The sequence below is a fragment of the Propithecus coquereli genome, unplaced genomic scaffold, assembly GCF_000956105.1.
Source record: "Propithecus coquereli isolate 6110/MARCELLA unplaced genomic scaffold, Pcoq_1.0 Scaffold49, whole genome shotgun sequence".
In the NCBI taxonomy this organism is placed as follows: Eukaryota; Metazoa; Chordata; class Mammalia; order Primates; family Indriidae; genus Propithecus; species Propithecus coquereli.
Genome location: NW_012150729.1, coordinates 7,023,442 through 7,047,489, shown reverse-complemented (window position 1 = coordinate 7,047,489; position 24,048 = coordinate 7,023,442). Strand labels below are relative to the sequence as shown.

At 35.4% G+C, this 24,048-nt stretch overlaps 1 protein-coding gene across 1 annotated transcript in view; it reads right to left on the bottom strand.

Annotated features, from left to right (window-relative positions):
• CSRNP3 (cysteine-serine-rich nuclear protein 3) overlaps positions 1 to 23,266 on the bottom strand; it is a 281,496-nt gene extending 258,230 nt beyond the window's left edge. Inside the window, exons 1-2 of the mRNA XM_012655833.1 lie at positions 23,175 to 23,266; positions 5,780 to 5,950 (exon numbers count right to left, since the gene is read on the bottom strand). The gene's annotated coding sequence lies outside the window, so the exon portion shown is untranslated. The remainder of the gene's footprint in view (positions 1 to 5,779; positions 5,951 to 23,174) is intronic.
• Between the last annotated feature and the right edge of the window lie 782 nt (positions 23,267 to 24,048).

Genomic DNA, 24,048 nt, shown 5'->3' with positions numbered 1-24,048 from the left:
ATATAAATGTGTATGTATCTGAAAAATGCACTACTCTCTCCAAGACAAAATGATGGTTGTCATAGAAACAGCAAATGGCAGAAAGTCAGATCTGACATAGCAAGAAGGTAATGGACAGCATCTTTAGGAGAATCACGAAATTGGACAGGATATGCTGAAAAAAAAATTAACTATATTTAAAATTAATTGCCATTATTTCTTCCCAACCAAAGTCCTCATCTATAAAATGAAATACTCCAAACTCTGGCATTAAGATTTACAGTCTATACATTTTCCAAAACTTGGGAGTTGTAGGAATTAGCACAAATTTCAAAATGAAATATAAATAAGTGTTTTTTATTGGCAAATATTTAAAAGTAACATTATTTCTATGATTCAAACTAAAATATATGCATTTTTCATCTCATGATATTTCCACTAATGTTATTGTCCAATCATTGCATAAAAATACATAGCATTTCATGCATTTCAGGTCTCTGCATGTCACAAATAATGAGACCCACACAGAAATATCTAGTTCCACTACAACTAATGGGATCCACACAGAAATATCTAGTGTTTTTAGCACTGTCTGGCAATCTTCACCAGTTTTCACAGTACTTCAAAAATGCTTTTAATTGAGTTTGGTGTTCTGGTGTTTTGGGGGGGTTTGGGGGGGTTTTTGGTAATGCTAATTAAGATCATTGCAGATATCCATTAAGGATTATAAAGTGATTTAATTAGTTGTTATATAAACCAAGTCTCATAAAATTTTATTTAAATTCTTATAATTTAAATTATATAAATCAATCTTTATTATTGTTCCTTTATTGTATTTGAGATAAGAGCAAATGTAACAAACTGAGGGTCCACTGTAAGTTCAAGTCACTGCAAATACTTTTCTGTCAGAAACTTAAATAGTTTTCCCAAGGTTTTATGTGTTTGGTCTTTGATTGAAAAGTAAATATTTAGGTTTTATTAAACTTATTCTGATTGCTCTTTCTTCATTACATTTAAAAATTATACTTCCAACCTTAGTCCAACACTCAATAGAATTCAGTAAATTTGAGGCTTTTTTTTAACTATTCCAGTTCCTGCCAGATCACTGTAGCTGAACATGTAAAACATATGGTACAATGATTCTGTGGCCCTAAAACATTTCCAGTTTATTTCTAAATTCCTCAGGCAAAAAGAAAAAGGAAGGAATATTTTTGACATACAAATGCACAAACGTGTTCTTCCCAGAGTTAAAGGGTTAAATATTGCAGCCTGTTTAAAAATCGCACCAACTGGCTCTTTTTTTATTTTTTCTTAAGCAGTACCAGGTTTAATTCTTTTTTGCATTCACTTGCACACAAATAGACTTCCCTGGAGCTGTCAGAAAGCATCAGACTGCCTGATCTGCACAGTGAATTTTAAAATCTTTTGAGAAACACAAGGACATTTGCTGCAGGCACTGATTTCATCATCACCATCATAAACAAGTATAAAGCCAGTCAATGTCTGGTATTCAAACCAAAGCCAGGAGATGATGCTACTTTGAAGATGGTTAGTAGAATTTTAATCATCTAAATTTGTTTGGATCCATTTCTCAAGCCATGATATTTTGCAGTTGGGAAATCATTTATTTATTGCCTGTGACCACTCCTAGATGACCCCAAAGTAAGGATGTGATTCTCTATCAAGAGCTTTACAAAATGTGAACACTCTAAGATTTATTTGTAAGTAAATTACACTGTCAGATGAAAATGTTTTGATCACTAATGTGAAGATGGTATCTTTAATATTTAATAGCAACTTTAATTCTTATGCTTTTTATGAAATACAGCTACAATATCAATTCCACCTATGCGCATCCTAAGTAAATAATTGATGTGGGAAATTGGGAGATTTTCTATGATTTATTTCAATTCTCATGCTAATAAAGCCATATCCTTCAAATGATGAGAGAGACAGTACTATTAACATCACCAGGACTACCTTTATATTTAATCTCTCATGATAGCTAATTGAGAGTCAAAATCACAGCAATTGTTGTTTTTCTAGATTCATTGTTATTGATACATAAAATTTTATTTGAAATTTGGTCCAATTGTGCTTTTAAGTTTAAAGCCAAATTTAAATGAAGATTTTCAGGGATTAAAACAAACAAGCAAATATAAAAGTCAGCTCTGTACCTAGCCAGCAAAATGGAATATAATTACACCATTCAGTCAGAAGCTGCGACTAAGTGAGTCCAATTGAAAGGTAAGTGGGTTTCTGAAGTCTTGAATTATTGAACAAGTAATGCGAGGTCCTAGAGTTCAAGGGATAGAAAGATATTATTATCTTCTTTTCAGGGAGTCCAGGATGCTTATTCACCCCTCTGGCAAAAAGTGAAATACACTAAGGTTTTACTTTTTAAGTAAATGAAATAACCCTTGATTTGTTAGCTGCTGTTAAAGATTCACACTGCATACTTCATTTCACCTATTTTCATTGTAACATTTTCACTTTATCACAAGTAGCATTATGTCACCAAGACAAACCAATTTCCTTCATGTAAATGTAAAACAACATGTTTGCTGTAAGATATTTCCATCAATGTCAGTGACATACAAGGAAAGTCTCAACTGTCTGCCCTGTCACTTACTTATAGAAAGGGGAAGTGAAATGCTCTTTTCACACTCGAATTGAATTCTCTGCCCATTATTTCATTTAGCTCATTGAATTTGTTCATAAACTCATCACTGACACTATCCTACAGCCAGGGCACGCTAGCATTTTCATCAGAAACCAACTGGGGAAAACACACACACACACACACACACACACACACACACACAAGCAACAAGAGATGAAATGCCAATTACCTTTACCAAAAGATAGATTCATCCTATTTCTAAGAGAAGCTGGCATAAAAGATACAGCCACGTCTTTCACTGGATGGTTTGTGTCCCTCTACTTAGTAGTCAGGCATGTAAGGGAACCATCAGAGAGCTGCACTGTCTAGTAGAAAGGTAGACTCTAGGGATCTTCATTAAAGTCCTCTACCACCAGCTCACATTTTGATTCTTGTCAAGTTACTCTCCCTGGGCCTTAGTCTCCACATCTGTAAAATAAGGGAGTCAGCCTAGATGCTCTCAAAGGCCCTACTAGTTCTAACATTCTTTGAATTTGAAATGAGGTTTGACTCTTTACTGTTGTTTTTGTCTTACTCCGTTATAAGCAGAGCATTAGATCCTCTTAAAGAGACTAGCATGGGTGTTCTTCTTCAATTTACCCAACCGTATAAAATAATTAATACGGTTTTGTATTTACGATGAGGCTAAAGGAGGCCACAGCAACAGAAATGCCCCTGAAGGTCATGTTGCCGTCTATGCTTCTTTACCCTTCCCCCCACCGTTTAGCCCAAATCATAGTTCTGATCACACACTCAATTACAAGTTGTTCAATGATGCATATCACCATTCCCTTGCAGAGGAGTATCAGCAAATGTTTCCCTCAGAGCCCTTGAAAATTCACAAAGAAAAGTACATTAACAGCACTGCTGGAAAAAACGAATCAAACTTTGCAGCTGCCTTCTGTAATAGCCTAAGACTTCTCTGACCACAGTGGATATGTGTTTTCTCCTCTACAGACTGTAGTAATGTAATGATGGTGAAATGGAATAGTTATGCCCACATATCAAAATAGTTATGAGAAAATAAAACCACTCTCCACTGGAACTTTTATCCTTTCAGGGAACTGTTTAGGTGCTCAGAACAACTGCCTGACCTATAATTTTTCAAACTTTCCTAAACCACCAGAACATCACTTTCATCTGGAAAGCATCTTAAGCCACAATTGTAAGACCTGATGGCATTTAAATGAGCATTATAGGTACTTTGTGAACTCACGAGCTATAGAAATCAATAAGTGTCTTGCATAGAGAAGTCCTGCAATTGATTTTTCCAGGAGAGAGCCAATTTGTAACTTTAGGAGAGGCATAGACACCAAGGAGCTTGTAAGCACACCAGAGATTTAAAAAAAAAAAATCACAGGGGTGTGGAAAACACTGTGCTGCACTACTAGATGAGGTGGTACCTCAAGAAATAGGGTTTTAGATTGATGATGTTTTTCAGGAGTGGCTACAGGGAAAAAAACATGGAGAAATATTGGGCACCTCCTGCAGTGCTCCAGGGCTTGAAAAAGGAGAGCTCTCCAAAGCACACGAGAAGGGTATTAATAGAATGCTCTGGAGGGTCTTGAATTTAAATATATACTCTTGCTTTTGTAAGGACAAGAACATCCAGTGGACTCATTCTCTCCAGCTTTTAAGAATTGTCTGAAATTAATCCTTTTACTCAGTAAAGAATTCTAAGCATCATTAGTACTCTTTCAGACACCACAGTTGACAGCACAGTGTAAAAAGCACAATTGGTGCCCTCCACAAGGTGACAGTGACTTGGAGGAAGGTGTGAAAAGGGTATAGGCAAATCCCAAACAAAACTTAAATTCCTCCCCAAATCCGCTATCTAGCAATAGTCTTTCCACGGACCTGGAGAATCTTATCCTCAAAACAGCTTTTCCCTTCCCCCAAGTGTTCCTTTATCTCTTCCTTACTTTTTTCTACTTTCTACAAGTTCATAAAAAATGTTCTACTTCAGTCAAAAGATTAATAATACAAAGGCTAAAAATGACTATAAAATTGTACTTATTTTTATTCTGAACTATTCTAACAATGGTGAAGGAAATTCCATAAATACCAAATAAAAAATTTGAATTCCTGGAGAAGTGGGAAGAAGGTTAAAAGTAGAATTATAGGGGTCACAGAGCCACATTGTATGAACCTTAGTTTGAATTTTAAAAAGGCTGTTTCAGTGAGTTTGAAATCCCTGAATATAAATGCCCCGGAAAAGTAATCCTAGAAAAAACACTACTGTGAAAATAACCTCTTTTGAATGATAATCTTTTGTATTGGATAATTTTTACCTTTATTTATGGAATACAACTTTAAAAGGAAGTTTATATCCATCATCTCATGAGGGGTAGGTTAATTTATGGGGCTTTCATTGACTTTGTTTAGTTTTGCTCTGCATGTTAACTTTTCTAAAAAATTGTTTCGAGATCCTTTTTCCCTTAATGATTGCTGTTGAATGGGCACAGAGATGTTGGAAAAGGCCACCTATTTCAAAACCTTCGTATGTGCATCCATTACAAGGAATACAATTTGAAAATAGGTAGAGTTTTAAGTCAGAACATATCATACTAAGCTAAATGATGTTGAAGTATATACATAAAGAAAGCTGCCCTTACTCTAGCACATGAACGTAGCTATGACTGAGTTTCACCTGTGTCCAAACAACTATAAAATCTCGAGGCTTTCAAGGCCTTGATTTCACAATAGCATTCTTTTTAAAACAAACATCATTTTCTCATCCAAGAAGTAAATGTGTTGCACTTAGCACTGCAAATATTCTACAACGCATTGACCAATATTAGAAATCAAAATGGTTCTATTGATTAGATTTCCAAAAGATGGATCTATTAATATTTCAGAAAACTGAAGACACATATTAAATCGTTTTCAGTTGCTATCTGCTTACCTCCAGTTGGACTCATTTCTAACAATGAGTCCTATATGCTCACTCATAAAGATGAACAGAAGTATACTGCTGAGGTTTAATTAACCAAAATGATATCGTGTTTTTGCAAATGTGTTTGATATGATGAAGAACTTGGGAGCAGATATAAGGCAGTAGATAAAGCTAAAGCCCCCAAGAATGGGCCCTACCACACAATTTAGAGCACAACCTGAAATTCGGCTTCAGATACTCACTGGTAAAATCATTAGAAGTGTATGAATTGACACTATCAACACTCTCAGCACTGTCACAGCTAAAAACTTCATCATCTGATTCCTGCACAGAAGAGCAGGGTGAGGCGCCGTTGACTTCTTGAAACTTCCCCTTTAAAATTCCACTCATAGCTGCAGCGCTGTCACATGTACCTGCAACAGGAACGGGAGCAACAGAGCATTGAAATATTTGACTGCTGATTGCATAGTCAAGGTCTCGAAGTCATTTGGGGGGGGGCTGTAATTTTTTGAACCACACATACCACATATCCATGCAGAAATTATTCTTCCCATAATGTTGGAAAGCGTTGCAAACAATTCTACCCTGATTCATTGTTATTTTCATTCTCATTCTGACAACAGCGTCTTATAAGATAAAGTCAAAATTAAGAATATGGAATAAGAAAACTGCATAAGGAAATATGGTTCAGTGTTGTGAAACGTCAAAACAGGAGTCAAATACATTTATTTTATCTGTTCTAGTAAATCGTGTACTGTCACTGACAAAGCCAGAGTTCAGAATGAAATAGATCACTCACTTGCATGCTGCCATACCCACAGCATACTGATTAGGGCATGTCTATCTTGCTCGGGATTTCTTTTTTTCTCAGGTATAAAGGCATCTACTTTCCTGGGGCTTTTTGTCCATCAAAAACCAAATTGGTTGCTAGGCATGGCTATACCTGCAGAATTTAGATGCATTATCATGTTTCCAGTCAATTCAGCAGAGCTACAGGGAATACTTGAGTTCTGTGCTAGGCAGGTTGGCTGAATAGATTTTATACACGGTAAAACACAGTCCTAAATCTTTTGCTGGGTAAAATATTAATTTAAATCTCTTCACTCTCTATATCAACTTGGTCAGTGAGAACCAGCCAGATGTAGCCTGACACATTTCCTAAAATTTGTTAATGTCAATTTAGATGAGTCATTAAACATCCGAGAGTAACAATTTCTTCCGACCTCTATAGAGAAACAGGTAAGGTGAACAGGGGTTGCAAACACAAATTTCTACAGTGGCAGGTAACCTCGATGAGAACATTGGGGCAGTTGTAATAAAATCATGAAGTCATCGTAGTTTTCTCTTTTGTCTATTGTTATTTATAACAAGGATATCAAGAAATTCTTGTCCTGAAGGAAAATGATAGCATAAACACAATGATAAATGACTTCACAATCGAGGAGACGGTAGGTAGTAAGATGTGTGAACTGTGGAGAACTAAAGATGCATGCCCAGGCCAAAGGTTGAAGCTGCTACTCACGTCAGGTAGCATGTCATTTTGGGTCTCTGCTTTCCCAATTTAATCTACTCTAACTCTGGCCAATGCCCATTCCTATTCAGAAGCAGTCCTTTACACCATTAGGGCTCATGTTCCCCATTGTCCTTTCCCTTACTAATTTCATTTACAAAGTTAAAGGAGCACCTTTTAGATTACATTGCAATTTAAATCTCAACTTGAACTGGCTCTACAAGATAGACAAAGAATGTTTCAGATCTGTGACTTGGAGGGTTTAACAGACCAGGGAATCAAAACATTCTGTTCCCCATCAGCTCAGCACACCACCTGAAATGCTCTTCACTAGAGATGCATCAGTTGGGGGAATAAACTTATTTTACAAAAGACACCTGTACAATGGTATCTGAAGCCAACACACCCCACTATGGTGGTACTATCTATGCCTTTCTGGTAGTAAGGATCAAGTCTAATTTGAGTGACTTCTTAAAAGGTGGCAACCTTGGAACTGGCCACCCTCCTTGTGCCCTTCATTGCCCTCATGTTCACCCTTGATTTTGGTAGCTATACTTCCTTGGGGCACATGTGTTCCACATCTTTCTGCCAACTGGCTTCCTCTGTTTCTGTATTTTCTGCTTCCTCATATTTTCAGCTGGCAGATGGCTTTGGCTTCCAACAGATCTGTCTCTATCTCATTGTGTTCTGCCAGTCTCAACTCTGAACACTAATGACTGGGGTTTTTTTATGTTTTTGGGGGGAATCTGAGTGTCCTCTTTTGGTCATTTACGTCATTCTATAGAAAAGAGATCTATTTGTCTACCCCTTGTTTAGGGGCCATTCATTATTTATTCAGTAGACATCTATTGAACTTCTATTGTGTTCTAGTGACTACTTTAGATAGCAGGAAATGATAAAGAAGCAACCAAAAAAAATAAGTTATTTTTACTTTAATGGTGCTTATTTACTTGGTGTTATTTGGGGAAGGAGTAGACAAATAATAAACATAAATTAAATACATAATATTGTCCTATGGATATAAATGCTATGGAGAAAAATAAGCCATTAAGTGATGTGGTGACTACAGGGTTGGTCGAGAGAACATTCAGCTTTTAATTCATTGGTGAGTTAATGTCCCAGTGAAGAAGTAAGACATGGAGGAGGCGAGGGAATTGGCAATGTGGGCTTCTGAGAGGAGAGCAGTCGGGGTCAAAGGGATGGTGTGTGCCAAGGCCCGAGAGAGGCACAGTAAGTGATGAGGTTGAACAGGTCTTCAGGACTAGATTGTGTAGAGCCTTTAAGGACTTTGGCTATTTCTCTAAGTGAAATGGAAGCCACTGCAGCATTTAAGTAGTGTAGTGACAACATCTGGCTTACAATGTAAAAGGACAACTCATTAATTTGTTATTTCATAAGAAAACAGAGGGTCTATAATAAAGGAAAGGTAGATTTGATGGAATAAGAAAAAGGCCTAGAATCAAGGAAAATGCCTAGGGAGGATTTAGTGACTTAGATGAGCAGTTAAAATCATAAAACCTGACTATTTAGAGAGCTGGAGAGGTCAATACTTTCTTTGGGGGATGAAGAGGAATAAAAATCTAGAAAGACATTAGAAGGGGAGGGAAGTTCAAAGTGCTTCCTAAAGCAATTTGCTTACTTAATTTTACATCTCTGGTCTCTAGATTTACTAATTATTTGATGATGGTGGAGGCATCTTGTTAGATTTCAAATAAGATGAATCCAGACACTTTGTATCATTTTGTGGTGCTACTTTGGCAAATAAAATAAACAATGAAAAAGTAACCTTTCTTTTATCACTCTGAAGATATACTTCTTTCAATTGGATAGAGATGAGGCAATATGTAGATTGTGATCATTCTCAAGGATTTATTTGTTGTTGGGAAAATGGAGACACGGAGTTAACTATTTTACCCACCAGCCTCCCTAAAGTTACTTATTCAATAAAGCTCTTTGAAAAGTTCAAATATATAATTACTATCTGCTACTGTGGGGATTATAGAACTCTGGCTCTGGGTTGACCCTGTTTGAAAGCCAAGCAGTCTCTATCTTAAAAACTCACCTGGAGACGTAAAGTAACCTTTGTTTGGTTAGAGAGACTCTTGTCTTCAAGTGACTCATGGCACTTTTAGAAGTATCGTGGAAAATCTCTGAAAGACCAAGAGCTGCTGTGGATTTCTAAAAATGTTGTAGTACCTTATATTTATTAGTTAGGAAACTATTAATATTTGGAAACTGTTGCACTATGGAGGTGTTTAATTGATTTCTTTATCTGACAAGAAATTAATGTAAATATTGTGACAATTTGTTACATTTGCTCATATTTATATCTCTAGGCCCGAGAGGCTCTGAAGATTCTTACACAAAGTCATTAAAGAAAAATTGAAGTGTATGATTAGCTATCTAAGTAAACACAAATATAGGGCAGAAAAGAATGTCCCAAAGCCTAGGAGACTCAGAGAGGACAGGGAGAGAAAGGAAGAGAGACAGAGAGAGTTGATTCATTCTGCTTTGTTTTCACCAATCTGATTCCACTGTAGTGCCTTCTGGTTGTATTACCAAAATTGCAATGTTGTAATTATTTCCATGGCAACAGAAGCAAGATCATAAAGGAAAGCAAAATTTTGAGAGATATTAACATGCTACTCCCATTTAGATGTCTGCAGTAATAGGTGGGAAGGGAGGACAATTAAGGGAGAAGACAGTGATTATGAATGTTGTTTTTTTTGGAAATATAGGGATTCATTTATTACTTTTTCATTTACAAACAAAGGCACTCAATAATGCTTCTATTTACTTTATAAAATATTATCAATACATTTTTTAAAAAACCCACAAAACAAAAATTCCCAAATCAGCTCCTATAGGCAAACACAAAAAAGGGGAAAAATGAGATTTTCTTCCTCCCTGCTTTCAAGCTTCACTACACAAATTCAAAAAATGTTTAATTTATGCCATCCTGAAGTTAAAGAATGTATTGCCATACTACTCTAGCTTGAGTTTTAGGACATTAATGTTGCCAAGTCAAATTTAAATATGGTCACAATGATATCACAATTTACAAATGCATATGCCAGCGAATGGGGGAAAAACTCAAATGTTTTAGAAAACAGATTTATCAAATAAGTTAAATGAAATATGAAACTTATTTAATTTAGAAGGCTATCCTGTTAAATGAGTTTAGGTAGAAAATATAACCAAACAGAACTAAAAGTCATGTCTAGTAAGTGACACAAATTATTTATGAATGTTTTTATTGGTTCATCCCACTACATAGTCAAGTGAAAGCAATCCTAAACAGTATTAAACATCACCCTATAGCACAGAATGCCATTTTTTAGAGTACATGACTGGGAGAAAATGTTAGCAAATAGAGGGAAGTACAGACGATTTATATTTTCTAACATCTAAAAAATTTATATTAGTTGTGTATTCGTTAGAAGTCAGAACTTTCTGAATCCTTCTTCAGGCTCCCCTAACAAAATCTATGTTTCCTAGGTCCAAAAAAGATGAAGCTTTACTATTTTTTAAAAATTTATCTAATGAGAATATTGTATTATAACTGATCCTATATACAATAATTCTTTTTGAGAAGTATATAAAATACAATTTTCTGACTAGCACTCCTAATATGAAAATAGTTACAGTTTTGTATATTTATCAAATAAAACGCTATGATCTGAATGTTTGTGTCCCCCTAAAATTCATATGTTGAAATCCTAACCCCCAAGGTGATGGTATTAGGAGGTGGAGATTTTGGGAGATAATCAAGTCATGAAGGCAGATTATTGCCCTTATAAGAGACCCCAGAAGAGATTCCTAGACCTTCTGCCATCTGAAGTGACAGCGAACACAGGGCTGTCTAGAAAGCAGCCCTTCACCAGACACAGAATCTGCCAATGCCTTGATCTTGTGCTTCTATCCTCCAGAACTGTGAGAAATAAGTCTCTGCTATTTATAGGCCACCCAGGCTACAGTATTTTGTTATAGCAGCCCCATGGACTAAGACATAGGATAATCATATTTTAAATTAAAATATTCAAAAATAAAGCTTAGTAACCTGGAAACCTAGACATTCAAAAGAGTAAAATGAGATTATTAGCATTTAAGAGTAGTAGTAGAAAATTGTAAGTTATTAATTTTTATGTTCAGTTTATGATGTTGTAATGAGAAATAACTGGAGTAGCTACTGACTCAGGATGGTTCGCTTAAAGAGTATAAAGGTATATATATAATTTATAATGTGACTTATAAATTATAAAACACAATTTGCCATTTTGAGGGAAAGACTCCTGTGAATGTTGTACATTGGCCTTTCTACAAATGGAAGTCGTTTTTCTAAAAATAATAGAGCTTAGAGCTTAGGTGGATCTCCACCTTCCCACATCTGAGCCTTAAATGTTTGTTGTTACTAGGCAAGTTTTACAGAATAAAACATCCAGTGGTTGAGATTTTATGATTATGGACTAGGACACCTGAATGCCCCTCCCAGAGCCCCGATACACTGAATAGTAACCCTCCACAACCATAGATATATACTTATGTCCTCCTTCTCCTCCTTGCACTGCAAGGACAATTATTATAAAGCTGGGATACAACCAGGGGCTTGAATCGATTACCAAAGGCTAACTGGCAAAAACTAGAGCAAGAAATGGGGACAGATTGTTGGAAGTAGAGATGAATGCAAAATAAAGGTGAGTAGACTGAACAGTTCTGGGAATACGGGAGAAAGCAGGACATGGGAGAAAGATTCTGAGAAGGATGAAAGAAAATCCTCAAATGAGAAAAGAACAATTTGGTGACTTGAGAGGTCTGGGCATTGGTTTTTATCAAGAATTTAGTCATAGAAGAGCAATAAGTAGAAGAAACTAGCCTGGGCTCTAGGGTCTATAGAAGGATGCTAGTTCCAAAGATTATGAAGTTTGGTACACCTTCCTTTGTTGAAAGGTAAATGGGAAAAATTGCTTCCATTTGAAGTTGTAGTGATACCTGGATCCTCCAATTATAAGCACATCTGTTAATCTAGAATTTAAGGTCTGAGAGGCTGGAGCTAAAAAATCTTAGGAGGGAAAAAGCAACTGCACTAGTAATTTGCCTTCACGTATAGGGAAGCAGTAACGTGTACTGCAGTTGACTTACACTAGGGTAACTATTAACTTTCCTGGGGACATTTTTAAAAATATCGAGAGAGTCTCAGGAATCACAAGAAATCACTTGTATGGCAAAAATTCAGATGCTTGAAAACCTGGTTTCCCCATTTGCTGAAAAGAATTTCTTGAGCAAGTATTTAATTTCTCTCAGTCTGAGTTTTCTCAGCTGTCAAATGGGACTAATGGTATTAACAGCTGCTTTATACTATCAGAATGTGCACTGTAGGTGTTCTAAGGTCTATACCTTCCCCCAACCTTTGTTGGCACATATTATGTACTTCAGGATGCCTCACATTACAACTAGTGTCAGGGCATGCTCCCTCTCTTGCCAAAAGCCCACTTCACACTCCAGGAAGGAGGCTGGGGCTTCCTAAGAAGTCTCCAGAAGTCTGGTTTGACCTACAGTAATCTGAGGGTGCTTGTCAGGGTTTATCCCCAGCCCTCATCAGGTGACCATGTCTTGCCAAAAGTCTACCTCACACTCCAGGGAAAAGTGTGAACTGATTAACACTATATGTGTAATTTTATAAACTATAATTTCTCCACTTGTAACATGAACATGTCTCCTTCTCATTCAAGATTTTCCAAAACCACATATTTTTGTTTTATTTGATTTTTATTTCTGTGTTTAAAACTACACAGTATTTAATCGAATAGCTAGGCCATAATATTTAACCAAACATCTAAAATGACATGCTTGGTTTCTTTTTAAGTATTTGTTATTATAAATCACAGTATAATTAACATTGTCTTTTATGTATCTTTGTGCATATCTCTGATTGGGTCATTAGGATGAATTCCTAGAAGCGGAGGTACTGGGCTTTCAATACACATTGACAATTTGGACTGCCAGAAAGGTTCTGCCAATTTGTATTTCGTTAACAGTACGCTGGGATATCATTTCACTGTACTCTTGCCAATACTGTGGCATTGCTCTTTTAAAAAAATTTTTGTGAATTTGTCAGCTACTCAAGATAATAACTGTAGTTAACACATAAGTAGTGCTTACTATGTCCCAGGCACTGTTCTACCACTTCACATATGCAGTAAGTAGGATTCTAAGGTGGCACAAGGAACACATCTTGTCCTGAATAACCCCAGGAATGCGAATATGATGAGATACCACTCCTGTGATTGTGTTTATGTTATACGGCAAAAGGGATTTCGTCTATGAGTTATGGTCCCAAACCAGTAACCTGATAGATGATCCAGGTGGTCCTGACCTAATCCCATGAGCCTTTTAAATCAGGGTCTAGCAGAGACTAAGGATGAGAGAGATTCAATGAGAGACAGATTCTGTGGCTGACATCGAAGTAGGACGGGGTCACATGACAAGGAATGGGTGCAGCCTCTGGAAACTGAGAACAGCCCCCAGCTGAAGAAGGAAGAAACCAGGACCAAAGTTCTATAGCCTTAAGGAGCTGAATTCTGCCAACAATAAGAATAAGCTTTGAAGTAGATTTTGCCCTAAAGTAACCAGACAAGGGCTCAGCCAAGCTGACACCCTTTTTTTTTTTTTGAGACAGAGTCTTACTCTGTTGCCCTGGCGAGTGAGTGCCGTGGCGTCAGCCTAGCTCACAGCAACCTCAAACTCCTGGGCTCAAGTGATCCTCCTGCCTCAGCCTCCCGAGTACCTGGGACTGGCACGAGCCACTGTGCCTGGCTGATTTTTCTTTTTATATATATTTTTAGTTGTCCAGATAATTTCTTTCTATTTTTTTTTTTTTAGTAAAAACGGGGTCTCGCTCCTCCTCAGGCTGGTCTCAAACTCCTGAGCTCAAATAGTCCGCCCTCCTCGGCCTCCCAGAGCGCTAGGATTACAGGCGTGAGCCACCGCGCCCGGCAAGCTGACACTTTTATTCTGGCCTTGTGAGGCCCTAAGCAAAGACCCTGGCCAGACTGTGCAGCATTTTTAACTTACTGTAATAAATGGATGTGGTTTTAAGTTGTTACGTTTGTGGGAATTTGTTACACGGCAATAGAAAATTAATGCAAAATATGTCAACTCATTTAATCTTCATCACATCTATATGAGGTAGGTGTTATTAATTATTATTATTAATATCTTTTAGAGATTAAAATACAGAGGGGTTAGGTGAGGAGGCCAAGATCATATAGGTAATTAGTCTTAGAGGCAGAATTCAAACCCAGGCCTCTGGGCACTTGAAATCCTACCTTAATCATCACACTCTTCCTTGATGGAATCTCATTGCTTGAAATTGGGTTTTTTTTTTTTTTTTGAATACTTAGAACTTTTCCTCCTATGTACTTTCTTTTCATTCTTAATGGGTTTCTGTGTGTGTGTGTGTGTGTGTGTGCGCGTGTGTGATTGTCTAAGTTACTACATTTCCTTTTTCCTGGTAAAATATACATAAATATTGTGATAACAGACATATTCTAGCTACAAAGAGCACACATATGGCTTGTGAGTTTCATTACTTTTTACAATACTTTTGCAGAAGAAATAGGTCATTAATAAGCACTCTTTAGGTACCTTTAAAAGCATTTAAATAATTCTTTGGGATTTCTTCATATTGTCCATTATGTTCCATGTTTTTTTTCTTAGTTAATAAATTGCTTTGCTTTTAGATAAACAGATCATAATAATGTTGCTGATTCTGTGCTTGGTATTAGAAACTAAATTCTGTGAATATGTCTCATTTGCCCTTACAATGATTCTGAATTAAATATTATGATTTCCTTTTTATCATGGAGCAGCATGAAGCCTAGAATGTAAGTGATTTATTGACCCTGACAAAAGTAATAAATAACTGAGCTGGACTTAAAATCCAGCTTGCCTGACTCCATAGACTGCTCTTCATGGTCATGCTATACTCCCTCTCTGTAAAACTTTACATAGGTTTTCTGGACCGTGAGCAAATCAAGAATAGGATATATTCTTATTCAGAGATTCGAGAAATGACTGATAAATAAACAAGGACTTTTGAAGTGGAAACTAAGGTAAATAGAGGGCAAGATATGGCAGCAAAGAAGTAGTTTCCAGATTTCTCTTTATAGAGAAGTTTAAACAAAAGGGAATCATTGGATGTAATATTTCTTTGGACAGCAAATATTTTGAAACATAAATGCACATACTGCTTTTTAGAAGTTTAAGAGCAAAACATGGAGAAGAGAAAAAAAGAGGACATAAAGAAAATTTGAATATATATACATATATATTGATTTTGATGAAGAGTGAATATGTAAGTAATTAAATAATTTTGAAAATGTTTTTAGATTGGAAACATTGGAACTACTTTTATATTTAACAATTATAAAAACATGAACCATGTTTTAGCCTTTGAGTTAGATGTTGTTCAGTAACATAGTAGATACACATCTATCTTTAAAATGCTTAGTGTAGCATGTAAAAAACATGATCCTTAAGATTTTAATAGGGGGTCTACAAGCTGAAAAATTCTTAATATTATATAGCCCTTGTGAAGAGTCTCAATGTGCATTAGCATAATAAAGGCTTAACAGGAATGGGTCTTGTTTAAATGTCACCCAGATTCTCCATTCTCCTAAACTTATTTAACCATAGAACATTTATTTCTTTCCCTTTCTTCCTTCCTTCCTTCTTTCTTTCCCTTCCTTCCTTCCTTCTTTCCTTCCTTCCTTCCTTCCTTTCTTCCCTCCCTTCCTTCCTTCCTTTCTTCCTTCCTTTCTGTTTTCTTTCTTTCTTTCTTCTTTAAAGAGATGGATCTCACTCTGTTGTCCAGGCTGGAGTTCAGTGGTACAATCGTGGCTCAACCAATCCTCCAACCTCAGCCTCCTGAGTAGCTGATACTACAAGAGTGAGCCACTGCACCTGGCCATAGAACATTTTTTTTTTCATGAAATTTTCAATTAAATTTCTCAGAACTATGCCCCAGTTTGGAAAATGCTCCTCCAGTTTGATACTTTGAAGGTCCTACCATTGCTATTCTTTAATGATTCTAAGATTTGTTTTCATACTTTCCCTTTCTCATATAATACTAACTTCATCAGCTGATACCCAATGATTAATTGTAGTTAGTACAGAAAAGTAGAAAAACTAGATAATCAAGAGGAATTTTTTAATCCACTAATGAGGAATAAATACTTTAGGAAGTCATTAAAAATCGTAGGGACTATTTTGCTCATTCTGTTCTTGGCTTATAAACAGAAAAGAATGACTAGCAATAACAACTAAAATTGCATACAATGGCGTGCTATGTGTCAAATTCTGCAGTGAAAAATGCTCTACATACATCTACCAGTCTTCAAAATATTGCCCAGGTAGATAACTGAATTTTACAGATAAGGGAACTGGGGTTCATATAGCTTAAGTAACTGGCCCAAATTTACACAGGCAGTTAAGATGACATGTCTGATTGCAAAGCCCATTAGGCAGCCCATCAATGATTATCCTTCACTACCTAAAGAATCAAATAGGTAAGCCAAAGTCACAATACTTTATTAGCTCAAAGGATGCATTTCCAGAAACAGACATGCTACCTGACTGGCTGAATCACCTATTTAAGGGGTATATGTATGCCCCAGTATAGACCCCATATAAATGAACACATTTGTGGGACATTGGCAATCACTCTTTCTATTCAGACACCAGTCAGTCATCAGGGTATACCATCCTTTTTTTTCCCTTGGTTATTTTTACCTGGCTGAGGTGATATTTATATCAAAGGACTTCCACCAATCTTATATTACCTGCTTACCTTGACTTTGAGGCATATTAAACCCCAGTAAAATGGGCATATTTACTCTCAGCGTACAAGCACGCATTTGTTTTCTTTGTAGCTGAAAATTTTCTTTTCAGCATTGTCACTTGCCAGGCATTTTGGCTTAGAATTGTTCACCAGAATACAACATCAATTTGGCCCAGAGCCAAATGAAAAGGTTGCTGAACAATTTTAACTCAAGAGAGTGGGAATTCATTGACTAAGAGTATGTGTATGAAAGCAGAGATTGGTTGAATGCATATTCCTATATCTTTTTACACAAACAGTATTTAACATTTATATCATATATTAATATGACAATTAGAGTTTAATTCCATTAATTTATTAATGACCCATTGATTTAGTATATGATGATGTGTTTGTGTGTGTGTATCAGGAACACAGTAGTATAATAATGAAACAGAGCAGAGAAGTAGGAAGTAGGGAATATATGCAGATGGAATCCCCTGTTAACGTAGGAGAGTGCAAATGGAGTTTGGACAACAAAAAGTCTGCAATACAAAATTTTGCGTGGCTTAATGACATTCATGTGACATGGACATTGTCACATTGAAGAGTATTTACAGAGATGTACATGAAAGGAAGGGACTGTCTTAGAATGTAATGATTTCTGTCATTGGGAAAGTACAAGAAGAGGCTAGATGACTGACAAGATAATTCCCTTAATTATTCAGCTTGGGACTCCTCACTGATTTGGATATCACAATGGGTAAACAATCTAAAATTTGAAGTATGAATTTTATGTGCTACAAAAAAGGAATTTTGACCCCAAAAAAGGATTTTTTAATGGCTTTTGAAAACCTTTCCCAGAGCCTTTCTGCCTTAATATGCTGACACCATCCCAACCAGTATTACCTGGGTAACAATTGAGGACAAATATTGATTTTCCGTGGCCAGCCTAAGGTGCGGAGAGAAAAGTAAACAAAAATCTTTGTAAATACATTTAGGGTTCCTGTTTAGGAAATTATTTGTTTCATTTATTAAATATATCGGGTTATATCCACAACATGACAGCAACTGACTGTATCAACACTTCCTCAAAAACAAAATGAAAATGCAGTTTTGATCATGACAGCAAACTCATAAAAAGTCTAGCAGACTGTGATGGTAAGTCAAAGACATTAGGCTAAATGGACACCAGTAACAGGTCCAAAGTGGAGGGTTTTGTGCAACTCTAAAATCCCTGTGGTGTACATTGGAGCCCATCTGGCCACACTGTCTTTCCTCATCTTTATCCAAAGCCCTTCTAAGATCTGTTTTTCTTTCAGCCAATAGTTAATGCATTATGTCCAATATTTAATGCAAACACATAGTGTTTGGCTACCGTAATTTTGCATAAGCAAACACTTAGTTTCCCACCAAAAACAATCATTGTCCTCTGTGTGCCTTAATTTCTTCATAGGTAAAATGAGGACTCCAGGAAGGAATTATCTCTGTAGGACAGTCTTATGTTTCTAGGGCGATGGAAGACTAAAATATGAAAAGATAATACATGAAAATTAAATGAATACTTGCCAAAGGGACTTTATAGTAAATATTATTAAAAGATATAAAAATTTGCATAAAAAATGTTTTGGCTGGACATGGTGGAGGGCACCTATAGTCCTAGCTACTCGGGAAGCTGCGGTGGGAGGGTCATGTGAGGCCAGGTATTCGAGGCTGTAGTGTTCTATGAGAATAGCCACTGCACTCCAGCCTGGGCAACATGGCAAGACCCTGTTGCTAAAAAATAAAGAAAAATTTTTAGAAACCTCCTTTTGCTAGTGGTTAGTGGTTTTCATTTAAAATAATTTCATTTTTATGAATGTCCATGTGAGTCAGGAGAGACGGAGACATTTTTGTGTACATCACCCTTTGCTGTTGTATTGAAAGATAATTACTAAATTGTAAGGGCTCTTTGGAAACAAATCACATCACTAAGTATCTACTTTTTGGGCCATGAGACTAAAATAAATCACACAGTTGATTTCACATCCAAGTGGTTTCCTTGCTAATGTATGATCCTTAGAATTAGCATGGACATTTATCAAGGTCATCCTAATCTTGAGTTCAATGCCTGAAAAATTATGTTGAGTCTGTATTCTCAGAGCATACACATTCAGCAAGTTCTGGATCAAAATATTTAGTCCATTATAATATCTGAAATCTAAACAGCTGACCAAGAAACCAAATGATCTGCCCAACTGATTAGCTGAGATATGTGAAATATCCAAGTGTCATCATTAGCTTGATGATCAATCTATTCCTTGCTCCTTGACTTACAAAATGGTAATTAAAGAATAATAATGCTGTTTTGAACCAACCCTCTTTCCATATCTACATAAACCCTATATTAAATTATCAGGTATTAAATATATATTAAGTCAAAAATAATATCTGATTAATAATATTTTTGAATTATGGTGTACCATAGTTCAAATGTTAACATGATTTTTCATTTGCCTGAATTACCTTAAATACACAGAACAATTCGAACATTGTGAAATCTGACCCAAGCTTTCTTCCCTTGGTGTTATAGCCATTTCTTGTAAATCCCACCCCTCCATTTACAGCCATGTGGGGTTATTTGCCAAACTAGCATATTTCCATTACAGATGTAAAGTTGTCTACCTATATTATAGGAGACACTATGAAATATTTCATTCTCTTTAGTATGTTTTGTGAGACTTTAAGAGGCCCCTGTAAACTCACTCACAATTCTGGCAAGCTACTTTTAGCAAATAAAGAAGTATGAAGCAGTAGACATTACAACAAACTGTATTTTAAAATTATCTGTAGTTGAAGGTAAGCCTATGCAGTGCATTATTTTCAGCAACTTGACATACACTTGATAATTTTGATTATGCCTTAAAAGAGTTATTTGCACAGGTCACACAAGCCATTTACTAGTCTGTTTGATTTGTTGTTAGTGTGCTTTGTAATGTCATCAGTGTTTATGCTGAAAGTGCTGTCACTGAAGTGCGTGGCTCCTGCTAATTGATGAAAACAAAATACTTCTCACCATCCTAACTCATTTTGAAAAATAAAGTGCTGACATACTAAACTAATTTAACTTTAAATAATCTATTGGATACATATTAAATATTATTTTAACATATAGTTAAAGTGTATAGCACTTTATTTGCTACATTGCTAACACAAAAACTAACAAAGTTAATATTATGAAAATAAAGTATAATATGTCAAAAATATTGTAACGAGTTGTAAAAAGAAATAGAGTTAGGAATACCACCTGAATTATAATAAAAATAATAGAAAAGCTGTAACAGTTATATGATGATTTTTCCTCTCAACAAATAGCTGAGAGAGGAAAAAAATGGGGTGTGGGATGACAGTGCTGTCTTTGAAGCACGTAATTTTATAATGAAAATGTTTTAAATCAAGAAATTGCCTGAGGTAAAATATGATGATAACTGTGATTTTTTTTTTCTTACAGAGAAAAGCCGCAAAAATAAATGTTTATTTTCAAATAAAGCAAAATGTCTTAAATAAAGCAAAAAGTATATATGTGCATTCACAATAATTCATATTAAATTTAAAGTAAATATCTTCATATTAAAACACATAGCTTTTTAAGTTGTTAGAATATGTGATTTTTAAAAATAGATTACAAAGGCAAGGAAGTGGTTGCATTAATGAAACAGGGTCTAGATATTACATTTAAAAAATTCTTATTCTAATATGTCAAAACATGTATTTAATCTTCCTCACTATCCAAAGTCTCAACATATATCTCAAGCTTTTCTTTTATGATTAAAGTGACCAATGTACTAAAAAATATTTTTATTGTCTTATTCAGTACATTACTAACCACTGCAAACATAAAGAGAAAAAGGGAAGAAACTATCCTGAGAAAGGGGCCACAGTTGTAAACAACAAATTCCATTAAAAACCTACATGTGAATCTTAAAAACATTTTCACCAAAGGAAAAATAAATGGTCTTGCTTCGCCGTCTCTCACTGAGCTGCTTTACATGTTTTTCATTTGCCCTGTTTCATCCTTCATTTGGACAGGAACCTCTTAACTGTTTTCTTTCATGCTTTTTTTCTCTCTTGCCTGGAGTCTTCCACTCCAGAACACATTCTCTCTCCCTCCCGCCTCTTCCTTCTCACTCCCTCTCCCCCCACGCCCCCACCCCCATCCTTCTCCCTGTCCCTGTCCCTGTCCCTCTCCCTCTCTGAGTCCCTATAGACTCTGCAGCCAGCGAAAGCTACCACGGTTGTCTCATTTTTATAAGACTTGCAGACGTCTGCCAGTGGCTGATAGGAAATGCTGATTGAGAAAGGGTTTATCTACTTTTCATCCAAAATATGTGAACCATTAAGGAAATTATAAAAAGCAGCAACAATATACTCTGGTTTTATTCAGAACCTCTCCCTTAGTGATTATTAAAAGGATGATATTTTTAGCCAAAGAAAGCAAAATGCATCTGCAGCAGCTGGTTTCCAAGGAAACAGAATAATTTAAAACCATGTGGAACTCTGTTCTCTAATTTTCATCAATTCCCCTTCATTCCTGGAGGTAGGTTTCCTCAGAATTTATAATTTCTAAAAAATATGGTTACATTGATTTATTTCCTCTAACACATTTTAGGAGATGAATATCTGGTCTTATATATCACCTTAAATTCCACTGGGGAGGTGTATTAATTTCACCCATCATTTTGTTTGAAAAACCAAAATCAGAGAACTCCATTAATAATTAGAAACATGGCAAAATTTCAGTATCTTGAAATCCAGAAATGGTTCAAAATAAACCATGCAAGAATATTTGCTAGGATCAGTATGTAAGTGTGTAAACATGTTATTAACTATATTTAGTATATTTAGGAAATTTAAGGTAGTTCTCCATTCATTTAGATAATTTTTACCCAATATTCAATAGTTTTTCTGCCCTGCTTATTTTAATTTTTGCAAGAATTATTATGTTTGTGTCTATTCAAAGACAAAATCCATCTCTCAAACAAAAAGTACAATAAATTATTAAATTTGGAAAAGAAAAGTAAAAAGCAAAAATGAGATCAAAAAATCCTTAGAAATTATATAGTTGTTTATATTAGTTTATAATTCACTCAAAAAAGTATTAAAAATATATATGAATGAATGATTTACAACATTGAAAGATTTTTATTTTATTATTATAATCAACAGGTATTAATTGATTGTCAATGTGCCCAAGTCAGTAATATTTCTTAAAAGCTCAATTTTAATGAGATTCTCTCATCCTTAAATGATCTATATTTATGAATTAAAATAACTATAGAATTAAATGACTTGGAATAAAATTATTTCCCCCATGTTTTTACTATAAGTATGCTATTTATTCTACATATTTAGAACTCTTCCCTATTTTCCCTAAGGGTAAATAAAAGAATGTTAGAAGATATAAGCAATTAGTAAAGTAAGAACTTTAGAGCTCTTAAAAAATATTGCCTTGGAGATACTACCAACAATATAAGAGCTCTGATAGAATTCTTATCTAGATTATTTGATTGATAAATGAAACTATCAATGAAACATGCCTGTTAGGATGCTATTTTTTACCTCAATGTTTAATTCTTCAAAATTAGGTTTCTGAGCTTTACAAAAAAGAAAGCCCTCCATATAGGTTGTTAAATACAGATAGATGATTGTTTAATTATCACATAAGTTTAAAATTTACTGAATAAAATGATACAACTACTCAACAGCATGAGATTTATCAAGAAGAGTAAGTTAAATAAAAGGACTTAAATGCACACAAATCATTCTTTCTAAATTAGTGTTAAAAGAATCTACAACCTAAAAAAAAATTTCCTAAGTCATTTATTGTATTGTAAATACTTAAAAACACCACATGAAATATTATATTGTATATTCAGAGAAGGCTCCATTTTCTCAGGACCTGTGGAATTTACCGAGCTTTTCTCATCCCTCCTGTGATTCCTAACAACATAAGCATGAATACAAATTTTTTTAAAAGGCACACGGTGACTCATTTTCTCTATTAATTTTGCTTCAATCACACTTGCTTAGAAAGTTATCCAGGATAAGGCATGCCTCTGGTGCTTTTTATCAGCCAAGGGTTTTGCAGGGAGAAAGAACAGCTCATTGCAAAGCTTCCTCAAGTAATGGAAGGGGAATGCTTTCGGAAAATATTTCAGAATAATTTTCATAATATAAAATTGTTCAATAAAAATGGAGAAGCATTCTCTTTCAAAGATAAAAGGATTTTCTTTTCTTGTTTCTTTATTTTTTTTCTTTTTTTTGCTCTTACCTGTAAATATGGTTTCTGTACTTCGGCTCCGTCTGAACACACTGAAGAGTTCACTCCTCCCTCCGTTCTCCATCAGGCGGCAGCCAACCAATAACAAAAGCCAGATCCTGGCATTCTCTAGCTCATGCTCCCTGCTTTGCTTCCATTCCTTGTTCCTTCCCACCCCCACTCTTTTAGAGGACAAATCCCTGCAGCTGGGAGAAAGGAAGGGAGTGGAGAAAAAAAAAATATGGAGAGAAAAGCAGAGATGCAAGATATTTCAAAGAATAGCTCCAAACCATGGGAAATGTCTGCAGGTGACTTCAGCTAAAGTAAAATGTCTTGATTTGTATTTAGGAAAATAAGGTTAATCAATGCCTCACCAACCTGAAATCAAAGCAAAACCCTCATGGTAAAACCTAGGTACATTACCTATTTTTCAGCTCACATTGATTTTTCTCCTCTAAAATAATGTACCTCCTCATTGTACATTTTGATATGTGGATAGAGGAGAGAGACTAAATATCACACAAGAAAACATTCAGTCTGCAAAGAGAGAAAATTAAAATGAATCAAAATCCTTTACATTGATGTACACTGTTTGCAATACAATCTCTGTTTGGCAATGTTTCCATTCACAACCAGTTTCAGGATCTAATCAGTATGAAAAATATATTTCATCCTAATATTAGAATACTCAAATTTGCAAAGTTATATGGTTTGCATTACTTTGGATTCCTTAAATGCCAGCGTCAATTTGTGAATAATAGGACTGTTGAAGATTAAAAAAGGATCAGCCACTTCGTTGTCATGTTTCAAAGTGACTAATTGAACTCCAATTTTATTCTAATAACCTTGGGCAAAATCATTTCACTTCTGGACTAAGAGGCGTAAC